Source organism: Tachyglossus aculeatus, chromosome X4 (genome assembly GCF_015852505.1).
Source record: "Tachyglossus aculeatus isolate mTacAcu1 chromosome X4, mTacAcu1.pri, whole genome shotgun sequence".
Classification (NCBI taxonomy): domain Eukaryota; kingdom Metazoa; phylum Chordata; class Mammalia; order Monotremata; family Tachyglossidae; genus Tachyglossus; species Tachyglossus aculeatus.
In genome coordinates, this window is record NC_052098.1 from 46,511,925 (window position 1) to 46,526,420 (window position 14,496).

At 47.5% G+C, this 14,496-nt stretch overlaps 1 non-coding gene across 1 annotated transcript; it reads right to left on the reverse strand.

Annotated features, from left to right (window-relative positions):
• Positions 1 to 1,331: 1,331 nt before the first annotated feature.
• Positions 1,332 to 1,469, reverse strand: LOC119948509. The gene has a single exon (XR_005456900.1). It is a non-coding gene; the product is annotated as a small nucleolar RNA SNORA7 (small nucleolar RNA).
• Positions 1,470 to 14,496: the final 13,027 nt, after the last annotated feature.

The following is a 14,496-nucleotide window of genomic DNA, read 5'->3' on the forward strand; positions in this document are numbered from 1 at the left end:
CCCTCCACATCGCCCCAACTCTCACTCCTTTGTCTACCCCCCCACAGAGCTTGTGTAGATACGTACCTATCTATAATTCTATTTACTTATATTGATGCCCGTTCGCTCATTTTGATGTGCATATATCTATAATTCTATTTATTTATATTGATGCGTGCTTACTTGTTTTGATATCTGTCTCCTCCCTTCTAGACTGTAAACCCGATGTGGGCAGGGATTGCCTCTCTTTGTTGCTGAATTGTACTTTCCAAGTGCTTAGTACAGTGCTCTGCACACAGTAAGCACTCAAATACGATTGAATGCATGAAAGAGTATATGGCCCCTCTCAAGATTGCACCTGGAGAGTTAGAGAAGCAGCGTGGCTCAGTGGAAAGAGCCCGGGCTTTGGAGTCAGAGGTCATGGGTTCAAATCCCAGCTCCGCCAATTGTCAGCTATGTGACTTTGGGCAAGTCACTTAACTTATCTGTGCCTCAGTTCCCATATCTGGAAAATGGGGATTAAGACTGTGAGCCCCCCGTGGGACAACCTGATCGCCTTGTAACCTCCCCAGCGCTTAGAACAGGGCTTTGCACAGCATAAGAGAGAGTCGAGGGCAGAAACCAAAGTTTACTGCACAGAAGAAGGCAAGAAGAACTGCTTCCGTATTTTTACCAAGAAAACTCTACGGATCCACTACCAGAACAATTGCAGATGGAGCTGGGGCTTCTGGGAGAGACGTGTCCACGGAGTCGCTATGGGTCGGAAACGACTCAACAGCATAAGGCAAGAAAAGAAGAGTCTATGATATCAGGAAGGCAACGATGTGGCTTTTTCAAGAACCATTACTATATATACCCACCCAATGCATTTTCCTTCTGAGATAGTGACAGACCATTCTACTTTTACATGCCGTTCTGCCCTCAAGTCCCAGATGGCAGTCACAATGACTCGATGTCCCTTAGGGTGGGCTAAAGGAAGGGAAAGGTATTAAGTGTTGCCCTACAGAAATCAGAACTGGAGTCATTTCTATTTCATTTCCTCATTATAGCTTGGGCAAAGCAGTCAAGGGATAATAATAATAATAGTTGAGCAATTACTATGGGTCAAGTGCTTTCTAAGCACTGAAGTCTGTCTTATGCTGTCGAGTCGTCTCCGATCCATAGCGATGTCATGGCCACATCTCTCCCAGAACGCCCCAGCTCTACCTGCGATCGTTCTGGTAGCATATCCACAGAGTTGTCTTGGTCAAAATACGGAAGCGGTTTACCATTGTCTTCTTCCGCGCAGTAAACTTGAGTCTTCGCCCTTGATTCTCTCCCGTGCTGCTGCTGCCCAGCACAGGTGAGTTTTGACTTGTAGCGGATTGCCTTCCACTCACTAGCCACTGGCCAAGCTAGGAATGGAATGGATTTGCCTCTGCTTGACTCTCTCTCCTGTAGTCAAGACTGGTAGAGGACTGGAAACTCTCCAGGTGCAACGCTGAGAGGGGCGAGCACTGGGGTAGATACAAGTTAATCAGGTCAGACGTAGACCCTGTTCCACATGAAGCTCACAGTCTAAGTAGGAGGGAGAATAGGGGTTGAATCCCCATTTTACAGATGAGGAAACTGAAGCCCAGAGAAGTCAAGGAATTTGCCTGAGGTCACACAACAGGCAAGTGGCAGAGTCAGGATTAGAACCCAGGTCCTCTGAGGCCCAAGCCCATGCTCTTTCCACTAGGCCATGGGAATAACAGTCAGTCAGTCAGTCAGTCGTATTTGCTGAGCACTTACTGTGTGCAGAGCCGGTACTAAGCGCTTGGGAGAGCACAATATAACAATAAACAGACACGTTCCCTGCCCACAACAGGCTTACAGTCTACGGGAGGACAGACATTAATATAAATAAATGACAGATATGTACATAAGTGTTGTGGGGCTGGGGGGGGGGGCGATGAATAAAGGGAGCAGGTCAGGGCAATGCAGAAGGGAGTGGGAGAAGAGGAAAGGAGGGCCTAGTCAGGGAAGGCCTCTTGGAGGAGACGTGCCTTCAAAAAGGCTCTGAAGCAGGGAAGAGTAATTAATTGTCCGTCGGATATGAGGAGGGAGGGCGTTCCAGGCCAGAGGCAGGATGTGGGTGATTGGTCGGAAGCAAGATAGAAGAGATCGAGGTATAGTTAGAAGGTTAGAATTAGAGAATTAGAATTAGAATTAGAGATGCAAAGCGTGCGGTCTGGGTTGTAATAGGAGAGCAGCAAGGTGAGGTAGGAGGGGACAAGGTGATCGAGTGCTTTAAAGCCAATGTGAGGAGTTCTGTCTGGATTGACGTGGAGGCGGCTGGGCAACCCCTGGAGTGTGTTGAGGAGTAGGGAAACATGGCCTGAGCATTTTTTGATCTGAGCAGCAGGAGAGACAGGAGGCAGGGAGGTCAGCAAGAAGGCTGATAGTGTAATCAAGGAGGGATAAGGTGAGTGATTGGTTAACTTCGTACCTGTTTGGATGGAGAGGAAAGGGCGGATTTTAGCGATGCTGTGGAGGTCGAACTGACAGGATTTAGTGATGGATTGAATATGTGGGCTGAATGAGAGAGAGGAGTCAAGGATAATACCAAGTTTACAGGCTTGTGAGGCAGGACGGATGGTAGTGTCGTCTACAGTGATGGGAAAGTCTGGGGGAGGACGGGGTTTGGGTGGGAAGATAAGAAGTTTCGTTTTAGACATATTAAGTTTGAGGAGACTGGAGGACAGCCAAGTAATAATCATTATGGCATTCGTTAAGCACTTACTATGTGCCAGGCACTGAACTAAGCGCTGGGGTGGATACAAGCAAATCAAGTTGGACACAGTCCGTGTCCCACGTATGTCTCACAGTCTCAATCTCCATTTTACAGATGAGGTAACTGAGGCACAGAGAAATGAAGTGACTTGCCCAAGGTCGCACAGCAGACAAGGGGCGGAACAGGGATTCTAATCCATGACCTCGTGACCCTGTGACTTATAGGCCTGTGGTCTATCCACCACACCAAGTAGAGATGTGCTGAATTGCAAGCGGAAATGCGAAACTGGAGAGAGGGAGAGAGATCCGGGCTGGAGATGTAGATTCATTCATTCAATCGTATTTTTTGAGCACTTACTGTGTGCAGAGCACTGTACTAAGCGCTTGGGAAGTCCAAGTTGGCAACATATAGAGACGGTCCCTACCCAACAGCGGGCTCACAGTCTAGAAGATTTGGATATAGATTTGGATGTAGATTTGGATAGTCTCCTCATAGAGGTGGTAGTTGAAGCCATGTAATCAAATGAGTTCATTCAGTGACCCTGACAAAGTGGAAAAATGGTCCTGTAAAAAAAATGATGAAGTTTAGTAGGGGCAACAAATGCACAGGGGAGTGGAAACTAAACAGCATAAATGCAGGCTAGGGACGGTGCAATAGAAAAAAAAACCCAACAAAACCGAGGGGACATAGTGGACCTTAAACTCAAAAACAAGTCAGTATTTTGAAGAAAGCCAACATTGCTCTAGGGTTGAATTAACAGGAGGATGATGCAAGGGGCAAGAAGTAATCCTGCCAGCATTCCCTTCCTTGGTTAAATCCTTATTTAGAATAATGTGTCCAGTTTGGGCCAATGCTCTTTCAAATGGACGCGGAGAAGTTGGAAGGTTCAGGGAAGAGCCAACGGTCCTGGGAAGAAAAACCCGAAAAATCTTTTCTATTAATATTGGCACCCCTTTAATGGTGCTGTTCAGATTCCTTTCGGGGCTAATTTCCTGTTTGTTCCTGCCCTCTCGGCCACCTTCCGAGTCCAATTGAGAGAGTAGATCTCTGCATCTTCGGGCCGCTGCAGTGATATTGTTATTCCACCTGGCCGTTTGTAGCTATGATGTGGCCCAGAGGCACTCATTCATTCATTCAATCGTATTTATTGAGCGCTTACTGTGTGCAGAGCACTGTACTAAGCGCTTGGGAAGTACAAGTTGGCAACATCTCGAGACGGTCCCTACCCAACAGCGGGCTCACAGTCTAGAAGGGGGAGACAGACAACAAAACAAAATATATTAACAAAATAAAATAAATAGAATAAATATGCACAAGTAAAATAAATAGAGCAATAAATATGTACAAACAATAAATATGTACAAACTCCTCTAATTCTGACCCATTCACTCTACCTCGATCTTGTCTATAATAATAATAATAATGATGGTATTTGTTAAGCGCTATGTGCTAAGCACCGTTCTAAGCGCTGGGGGGGATGCAAGGTGATCAGGTTGTCCCATGGGGGACTCACAGTCTTCATCCCCATTTTACAAGTGAGGTAACTGAGGCCCAGAGAAGTGAAGTGACTTGTCCAAAGTCACACAGCTGACAGTTGGCGGAGCTGGGATCTGAACCCATGACCTTGGACTCCAAAGCCCGGGCTCTTTCCACTGAGCCACGCTGCATGTCTGAGAGGCCACCATTCTCCCCATCTTCAAAAACCCTTTAAATACCCCACCTCCTCCACGCGGCTTTCCCCGACTAAGCCCTCATTTAAAGGCACACAGCTGACAATTGGCGGAGCCGGAATTTGAACCCGTGGCCTCTGACTCCAAAGCCCGGGCTCTTTCCACGGAGCCACGCTGCTTCTCTGACACAAACGGACACATTCCCTGCCCACAGTGGCTCACAGTCTTGGGGGCCGGGGCGGCTGGGGTGGGGAGACAGACATTAATATAAATAAATATTATGAACTTAAGTGCTGTGTGGCTCGGAAGGAGAATAAGGGGAGAAAGTCAGGGCAAAGCAGAAGGGAGTGGGAGAAGAGGAAAGCGGGGCTTCATCAGGGAAGGCCTCTTGGAGGAGACAGGCCTTCAATAAGGCTTTGAAGAGGGAGGGGGTTCCATAGGTTCTGACTGATAAAATACATATTGCTGTGAGAATCAGGCTGTTGATAGAATGGTCAAGGACTGTAAACATTAATCCCTCATTTTTCGGCCCAGAGAACTTTCCTACAGGTCCCCAGCCTGAAGAGAAAACTGGAGAATGGATATGATTCATCAGCTGGTTCAAGAACAACAGGAATGGTCTCTATATGTTGCCAATTTGTACTTCCCAAGCGCTTAGTACAGTGCTCTGCACATAGTAAGCGCTCAATAAATACGATTGATGATGATGATGATGGTAGAAGCTCACCTCAGCATGGCCTAGTGGAAAGAGCACGACCCTGGGAGTCATTGAGGCTGGAAGGCATTCTCATCCTGGCTCCACCACTTACCTGCTCTGTGACCGTGCGCAAGTCACTTACCTTTTCTGTAATAATAACAGTAATAATGATAATGGCATTTATTAAGCGCTTACTATGTGCAAAGCACTGTTCTAAGCGCTGGGGAGGTTACAAGGTGATCAGGTTATCCCACTGGGGGCTCGCAGTCTTAATCCCCATTTTACCGATGAGGGAAACTGAGGCCCAGAGAAGTGAAGTGACTTGCCCAAAGTCACACAGCTGACAATTGGCGGAGCTGGGACTCTGTGCCTCAGTACCCTCACCTGCAAAATGGGGATTCAATACCTGATCTCCCTCCTAATTAGACTGTGAGCCCCATGTGGGACCTGATTACCTCAGCTCATAGAACAGTGCTTGACACATAGCAAGCGCTTAATACCACAATTATTATTACTATTACCTTCTGTGAAACCTAGAGAGAGGAAAAGGAAGACCCCTGCGCTCTCCTTTCTTCCTTTTTTCTTCTCACACAACTTTCACCCTTAAGAACTCCAACCACAGATCCCTTTATGAATCAAACAATCAAGGGTATTTATTGAGCGCTTACTGGGTGCTGAGCTCTGTACTGAGAACAGTGCTTGGCACATAGTAAGCGCTTAACAAATACCACCATCATCATCATCCCCCCCCGCCTTACCTCCTTCCCTTCCCCACAGCACCTGCATATATGTATATATGTTTGTACGTATTTATTACTCTATTTATTTATTTTACTTGCACATATCTATTCTATTTATTTTATTTTGTTAATATGTTTTGTTTTGTTCTCTGTCTCCCCCTTCTAGACTGTGAGCCCACTGTTGGGTAGGGACCGTCTCTATATGTTGCCAAATTGTACTTCCCAAGCGCTTAGTACAGTGCTCTGCACACAGTAAGCACTCAATACGATTGATTGATTGATTGATTGATCATCATCATCTGGGAGGATATAATACAATAGAGTTGGCAAACAAGATTTCTACTTGCTTTTCTTATACTAAAAACAGTGACTTTAGTATCCTGTGCCTTTTTCCTCTTTAATTTCTGAACAACTCAAATTGTCACGTTTTAAACTCCCCTCCGAGGAGTTATTGTTTTGAAGGATAAGATAAAATATCTACCCCATCATGGCTTAAAGGAAGGCTTAATCACTCTTTTCCTTATAAAATTCTATGAGGCATTTATTTTGTGATTGTAGGTTCTTGAAGGCCCGAATTAGTCTTTTTCCCCAAGCACTTAGCTCAGGGTTCTGCATTCAGTGAGTGATAATAATAATAATGGTGGTATTTGATAAGTGCCTGGCTTACTATGTGCCAAGCACTGTACTAAGCACTGGGGTGGATACACGCAAATAGAGCTGGACACAGTCCCTGCCCCACGTGGGGCTCACAGTCTCAATCCTCATTTTTCAGATGAGGTAACTGAGGAACAGAGAAGTAAAGTGACTTGCCCAAGGTCACATAGCAGACAAGTGGCAGAGCCAGGATTAAAACCCTTGACCTTCGGACTCCCAGGCACGTGCTAAATAATAATAATAATAATAATAATGGCATTTATTAAGCGCTTACTATGTGCAAAGAACTGTTCTAAGCGCTGGGGAGGTTACAAGGTGATCAGGTTGTCCCAAGGGGGGGTTCACAGTCTTAATCCCCATTTTACAGATGAGGTAACTGAGGCCCAGGGAAGTGAAATGACTTGCCCAAAGTCACACAGCTGACAATTGGCGGAGCCGGAATTTGAACCCCTGACCTCTGACTCCAGAGCCCGGGCTCTTTCCTCTGAGCCACGCAGTAAATACCAACGGTGATGTGTGAATTTTGGTTGCCAAAGGCAGAGAAGGGACCAGGAGATATTTTTTTAAAACTGTTTTATGTCTCTTTTCTTTTATTTTCTGGCTCTCCCTTTTTTATAGTTACTTGTTTTTTAAAAAGTGCTTATGATATTAAATTCTGAAACCCATAAAAATCTGATGTTAATGATGCAAATGTCAACATATATCTGGTACAGCTAACATTAGGATTCAGCAAGTGATATTAATTTATCCACATCCCATAGGAACAGTATTTAGCTTGAGTATTTGGGACTTCTAAGGATGCTATTTATTTGCAATGAATAGAGTTAATTTGTTTTTTTTATATAGTTTAGCGGAAGTCCTCCCCACACCAAATCTGTCTGTCATGCTACAACTCTCCCCATCTTGAAACTCCTCTTTCATCACTATGTTGCCAATTTGTACTTCCCAAGCGCTTAGTACAGTGCTCTGCACATAGTAAGCGCTCAATAAATATGATTGATGATGATGATGATGATCATTATCAACATCAGTGGCTTGCTGTGTGCAAAGCATGGTATTAAGTGCTGGGGAGAGCTGATAGACACATTCCCTGCCCACAATGAGCTTACAGTCTAGAAGACTAAAATCCCTCCTGATTAAACCAGAGTTCCCTGATTAATTTACAACAACCTCACTGCATCAAATAGCCACCCTTAGCTGTACATTTTAATAATAATAATAATGGCATTTACTAAACGCTTACTATGTGCAAAGCACTGTTCTAAGCGCTGGGGAGGTTACAGGGTGATCAGGTTGTCCCACGGGGGGGTTCACAGTCTTAACCCCCATTTTACAGATGAGGTAACTGAGGCACAGAGAAGTTAAGTGACTTGCCCAAAGTCACACAGCGGACAATCGGCGGAGCCGGGATTTGAACCCGTGAACTCTGACTCCAAAGCCCGGGCTCTTTCCAGTGAGCCACGCTGTTGGGTAGGGACCGTCTCTATATGTTGCCAACTTGTACTTCCCAAGCGCTTAGTACAGTGCTCTGCACACAGTAAGCGCTCAATAAATACGATTGAATGAAATACTCTGACGCTTTCCCTGCATGCAATTTATTTTAATGCCTGTCTCCCCACCCTTAGATTGTAATAATAATAGTAATGGCATTTGATAAGCACTTACTATGTGCAAAGCACTGTTCTAAGCGCTGGGGGGGATGCAAGGTGATCAGGCTGTCCCACGTGGGGCTCACAGTCTTAATCCCCATTTTCCAGATGAGGGAACTGAGGCCCAGAGAAGTTAAGTGACTGGCCCAAGGTCGCACAGCTGACAAGTAGCGGAGCCGGGATTAGAACCCATGACCTCTGGTTCCCAAGCCCATGTTCTTTCCATTGAGCCACGCTGCTTCTCTTTGTAAGCTCCTTGAGGGTAGGTATGGTATTTACTTTATCGTACTCTCCCAAATACCAAGTATGATGCTCCGCCCTCAGTAGGTACTCAATAACACCATGGATTGAGTAGCACTTAGATATGCAACTTGATTTTCTATCCTCAGCACTTACGTATATGCGTAAGGTTTTTATTTGGATTTTCAATCAATAAAGGAATCGTCTTCCTTGAGCGCTTACTGTGTGCCGAGCCCTGTACTAAGTGCTTGGGAGAGTACGATACAACAGAGCTGGGAGTCATGATCCCTGACCACGGCGAGCTTACAGTCTAGAGGGGAAGGCAGATGTTAGTATAAATAAATAAATTACGGCTATGCATATATGTATATAAGTGCCGCGGGGCTGAGGGAGGGGTGAATGAAGGGTGTAAATCCAAGTGCGGGAGCGATACAGAAGGGAATGAGGGCTTAGTCCACCATAGAACAGCAGCGTGGCTTAGTGACAAGAGCGCGGTGTTGGGAGTCAGAGGTCATGGGTTTTACTCCCGGCTCCGCCACTTGTCAGCCGGGTGACCTTGGGCAAGTCACTTCATTTCTCTCTTCCCTCACCTGGAAAATGGGGATGAAGACTGTGAGCCCCATGTGGGACAACCTGATGACCTTGTACCTACCCCCAGCGCTTAAAACGGTGCTTGGCGCGTAGTAAGCGCTTAAATACAATTCCCATTATCATTATTATTATTCATTCATTCATTCAATCGTATTTATTGAGCGCTTACTGTGTGCAGAGCACTGTACTAAGCGCTCGGGAAGTACAAGTTGGCAACATATAGTTCATTTCTCTGTTCCCTCATCTGGAAAATGGGGATGAAGACTGTGAGCCCCATGTGGGACAACCTGATGACCTTGTATCTACCCGCAGAACGTAGAACGGTGCTTGGCACATAGTAAGCGCTTAAATACAATTACCATTATCATTATTATTATTCATTCAATCGTATTTATTGAGCACTTACTGTGTGCAGAGCACTGTACTAAGCGCTTGGGAAGTACAAGTTGGCAACATATAATTCATTTCTCTGTTCCCTCATCTGGAAAATGGGGATGAAGACTGTGAGCCCCATGTGGGACAACCTGATGACCTTGTATCTACCCCCAGCGCTTAGAATGGTGCTTGGCACATAGTAAGTGCTTAAATACAATTACCATTATCATTATTATTATTCATTCATTCATTCAATCGTATTTATCGAGCGCTTACTGTGTGCAGAGCACTGTACTAAGCGCTTGGGAAGTACAAGTTGGCAACATACAGAGACGGTCCCTACCCAACAGCAGGCTCACCGTCTAGGAGGGGGAGACAGGCGACAAAACAAAACATATTATTACATGGATGTTCCTGATGACCCTCCTGACTGCCTTCTATCACTCCTCGACGCCACTGACCTCTTGTTCCACCCTACCTCATCAACTCACCAACTTGGACACACACTCGATCTCAGCATCTCTAGCCACCGCACGATCCCTACCCTCACCCACCCTGAAATCCCTCTCTCTGATCACAACCTCCTCACTTACCTCCTCTTCCACACACCTCTTCCCCGTAAATCCATACTATTCCCCCCACAGAGACCTCCGACATTTTGACCCCATCCGATTTTCTCAACTCATCATGCCCCACTTGGCCTCCATGCCCAAACTACCCTCCCTTGATGACCAATCTGATGCTCTCAACAGCACCTCTACTGAACTCAACTCACTCTTAATAATAATAATAATAATGATGATGGCATTTGTTAAGCGCTATGTGCAAAGCACTGTTCTAAGCGCTGGGGAGGTTACAAGGCGATCAGGTTGTCCCACGGGGGGCTCAGTCTTAATCCCCATTTTACAGATGAGGTAACTGAGGTCCAGAGAAGTGACTTGCCTATCCCTTTGTCGATCTCGTACCACTAACACATAGTCCTGGATCACCTCCAAAGTCTGCCTCTTTCGCTCTTGTGCACAAGCCACAGAGTACTGCTGGCAGAAATCTAAATATCAGGTCAACGTCGTCCACTTCAAGTTATCCTTGCGTGCTTTAACTCCGCCCTCTTCTCTGTCTGGAAAAATGATTTCTCCACCCTTTTGGCACCCATGCCCATCACCCTCGTGAGTTGTTCCAGACACTTAACTCCCTCCTCAGGCCCACTGTCCTCCCACCTCTCCCATCCCTTGCCCCAGATGACCTGGCCACCTACTTTATTAAGAAAATGGACACTATCAGGCGTGACCTCCCTAAAAACCTCCCCTGCCCCTACTCAATCCTTCCCCACTCCTGCCCTGTCTTCAACTCTCCCATCTTTCTCAGCAGTATCTCTAGAGGAGACCTCCTGTCTCATCTCAGTATCACCACGATCACTGCCACTGTCCACCTCCTTCGCTCTTACACTCGAGCTGCCGAACGCTGCTGGCAAAAATCTAAACACCAAGCCAATCTTGTTCATTTTAAAGTTACCCTTTCCTGCCTTAACTCTGCCCTCTCCTCTGCCAGCCAAAACTATTTTTCTTCCCTTATTGACACCCATGCCCATCACCCCCGTCAGCTGTTCCGGACATTTAACTCCCTCCTCTGGCCCCCTGTTCCTCCCCCTCCTCCATCCCTCACCCTCAACGATCTGGCCTCCTACTTCATTAGTGAAATTAACACCATCAGGTCTGAGCTCCCCAGAGTCACCCCTCCCCCTTCTCCATCCCCCCCGCTCTCAACCCTCTCTGCCACTCTCCCATCCTTCCCAGCAGTATCTTCAGATGAGATCTCCTTCCTCCTCTCAAGTGCCACCCCATCCACCTGTCTTCGGACCCCATTCCCTCTCATCTTATGAAAAATCTCGCCCCGTTCCTCCTCCCCTCCTTAACTTCCATCTTCAACCGCTCACTCTCCACTGGTTCCTCCCCCTCTGCCTTCAAACATGCCCACGTCTCCCCATCCTAAAAAAACCCTCTCTTGACCCCACTGCCCCTTCTAGTTATCACCCTAACTCCCTTTTACCCTTCCTTTCCAAACTCCTAGAACTAGTCGTCTACACGTGCTGCCTCGAATTCCTTAACTCCAACTGTCTCCTAGACTCCCTCCAATCTGGCTTCCGTCCCCTACATTCCACCAAAACTGCCCTCTCAAAGGTCACCAATGAGCTCCTTCTCTCTCCTAATCCTCCTCGACCTCTCAGCCGCCTTCGACACTGCGGACCACCCCCTTCTCCTCAACACGCTATCCAACCTTGGCTTCACAGACTCCGTCTTCTCCTGGTTCTCCTCATCTCTCTGGCCGTTCATTCTCCTTCTCCTTCATGGGCTCCTCCTCCCCTTCCCGTCCCCTTACTGTAGGGGTTCCTCAAAGATTAGTTCTCGGTCCCCTTTTGTTCTCTATACTCACTCCCTTGGGGAACTCATTCGCTCCCACGGCTTCAACTGTCATCTCCACGTTGATGACACCCAAATCTACATCTCCACCCCTGTTCTCTCTCCCTCCCTCCAGGCTCGTATCTCCTCCTGCCTTCAGGACATCTCCATCTGGATGTCTGCCCGCCATCTAAAACTCAACATGTCCAAGACTGAGCTCCTTATCTTCCCTCCCAAACCCTGTCCTCTCCCTAACTTTCCCATCACGGTAGACGACACTACCATCCTTCCCATCTCACAAGCCCGCAACCTTGGTGTCATCCTCGACTCTGCTCTCTCATCCAATCCTCACACATCCCATCTGTCTCCAAAACCCGCCATTCTCACCTCCACAACATTGCTAAGATCTGCCCTTTTCTCTCCATCCAAACCGCTACCTTGTTGGTTCAATCTCTCATTCTATCCCGACTGGATTACTGCATCAGCCTCTTCTCCAATCTCTCATCCTCTCGTCTCTCCCCGCTTCAGTCTATACTTCACCCTGCTGCCCGGACTATCTTTCTACAGAAACACTCTGGGCATGTCACTCCCCTCCTCAAAAATCTCCAGTGGTTGCCTGTCAACCTTTGAATCAAGCAAAAACTCCTCACTCTGGACTTCAAGGCTGTCCATCACCTCGCCCCCTCCTACCTCACCTCCCTTCTCTCCTTCTCCAGCCCAGCCCACACACTCCACTCCTCTGCTGCTAACCTCCTCACCGTGCCTCGTTCTCGCCTGTCCCGCTGTCGACCCCCGGCCCACATCCTCCCCCTGGCCTGAATGCCCTCCCTCCCAACATCTGCCAAGCTGGCTCACTTCCTCCCTTCAGGGCCCTGCTGGGAGCTCACCTCCTCCTCCAGGAGGCCTTCCCAGACTGAGCCCCCCTTTTTCCTCTCCTCCTCCCCTCCCCATCACCCCTCTCCCTCCCTCTGCCCTACCCCATTCCCCTCCCCACAGCACTTGTATATATTTGTACATATTTATCACTCTATTTCATTTGTACATATTTACTATATTTATTTTATTAATGATGTTCATATAGCTACAACTCTATTTATTTTGATGGTATTGACACCTCTCTACTTGTTTTGTTTCATTGTCTGTCTCCCCCTTCTAGACTGTGAGCCCGTTGTTGGGTAGGGACTGTATATGTTGCCGATTTGTACGTCCCAAGCGCTTAATACAGTGCTCTGCACACAGTAGGTGCTCAATAAATGCAATTGAATGAATGAATGAATGAAATCCGACCCCATTCCTTCACTTATAAAAACACTAGCCTCCTCCCTTCTTCCCTCCCTAGGTGACATCTTCAACTGTTTGCTCTCCGATGGCTTCTTCCTCACTGCTTTCAAACACACCCATGTCTCCTTTGACCCTATGGCTCCCTCCAGTTATCACCCCATCTCCCTCCTAACATTCCTCTCCAAACTCCTTGAGCAAGTTGCCTACACCTGTTCTCCCTCTCCTCCGATTCTCTCCTTGATCCCTCTAATCTGACTTCCATCTCCTTCACTCCACAGAAACCGCCCTCTCAAAGGTCTCCAAAGATCTCCTTATTGCCAGATCCAGTGGCCTCCACTCCATCCTAACCCTCCTCAACCTTCACCTGCCTTCGACACTGTCAACCACCCGCTTCTCCGGGAAACGTTATCTAACCTTGGCTCCACTGACGCTGTTCTCTCCTGGTTCTTCTCATCTCTCTGGCCATTCATTCTCAGTCTCCTTCGAGGGCTCCTCCTCTGCCTCCCACCCCGTAACTGTGGGGGTCCCTCAAGGTTCAGTTCTGAGTCCCTTCCCTTCTCTATCTACACCCACTCGCTTGGAGAACTCAGCTTCCCATGGCTTCAACTACCACCTCCCTGCGGATGATACCCAAATCTCCATCTCCAGCCCTCGTCTCTCTCCCTCTCTGCAATCTCACATTTCTTCCTGCTTTCAAGGCATCACCACCTGGATGTTCCCCTGTCACCTCAAGCTTATCATGTCCAAAACAGAACTCCTTATCTTCCTACCAAAAGCCAGTCCTATCCCTGACTTTCCCATCACTGTAGATGGCACCGCCATCCTTCCTGTCTCACAAGAGTCTAACCTTGGTGTTACCCTCGACTCCTCTCTCTTTCAACCCACACAATTCAATCCATCACTAAATCTTGTCGGTCCTACCTTCGCACCATTACTAAAATCTGCCTTTTCCTCTCCATCCAAACTGCTACCACGTTAATACAATCACCCATCCTATTCCACTTGGATTACTGCATCAGCCTCCTTACTGACCACCCAGCCTCCTGTCTCTCCTCACTCCAGTCCATACTTCACTCTGCTGCTCGGATCATTTTTCTTCAAAAACGTTCAGGACATCACCGCACTCCTCAACAGACGCCAGTGGTTGCCCATCCACCTCCGCATCAAACAAAAACTTCTCACCAGTGGCTTTATAGCACTCAATCACCTTGCCCCCTCCTATCTATCTCCTTACACTCCTACCCAGCCCGCACACTTCATTCCTCTAATACTAACCTTCTCACTGTGCCTCGGTCTCATCCATCTCACCGCCAATCCCTCGCCCATGTCCTGCCTCTGGCCTGGAAAGTCCTCTGACAGACAATTACTCTCCCTCCCTTCAAAGCCAAGAGGCATTCCCTAAGCCCCCCTTTCCTCTTTTCCCATTCCCTTCTGCGTCACCTGACTTGCTCCCTTTGTTCATCCTCCCC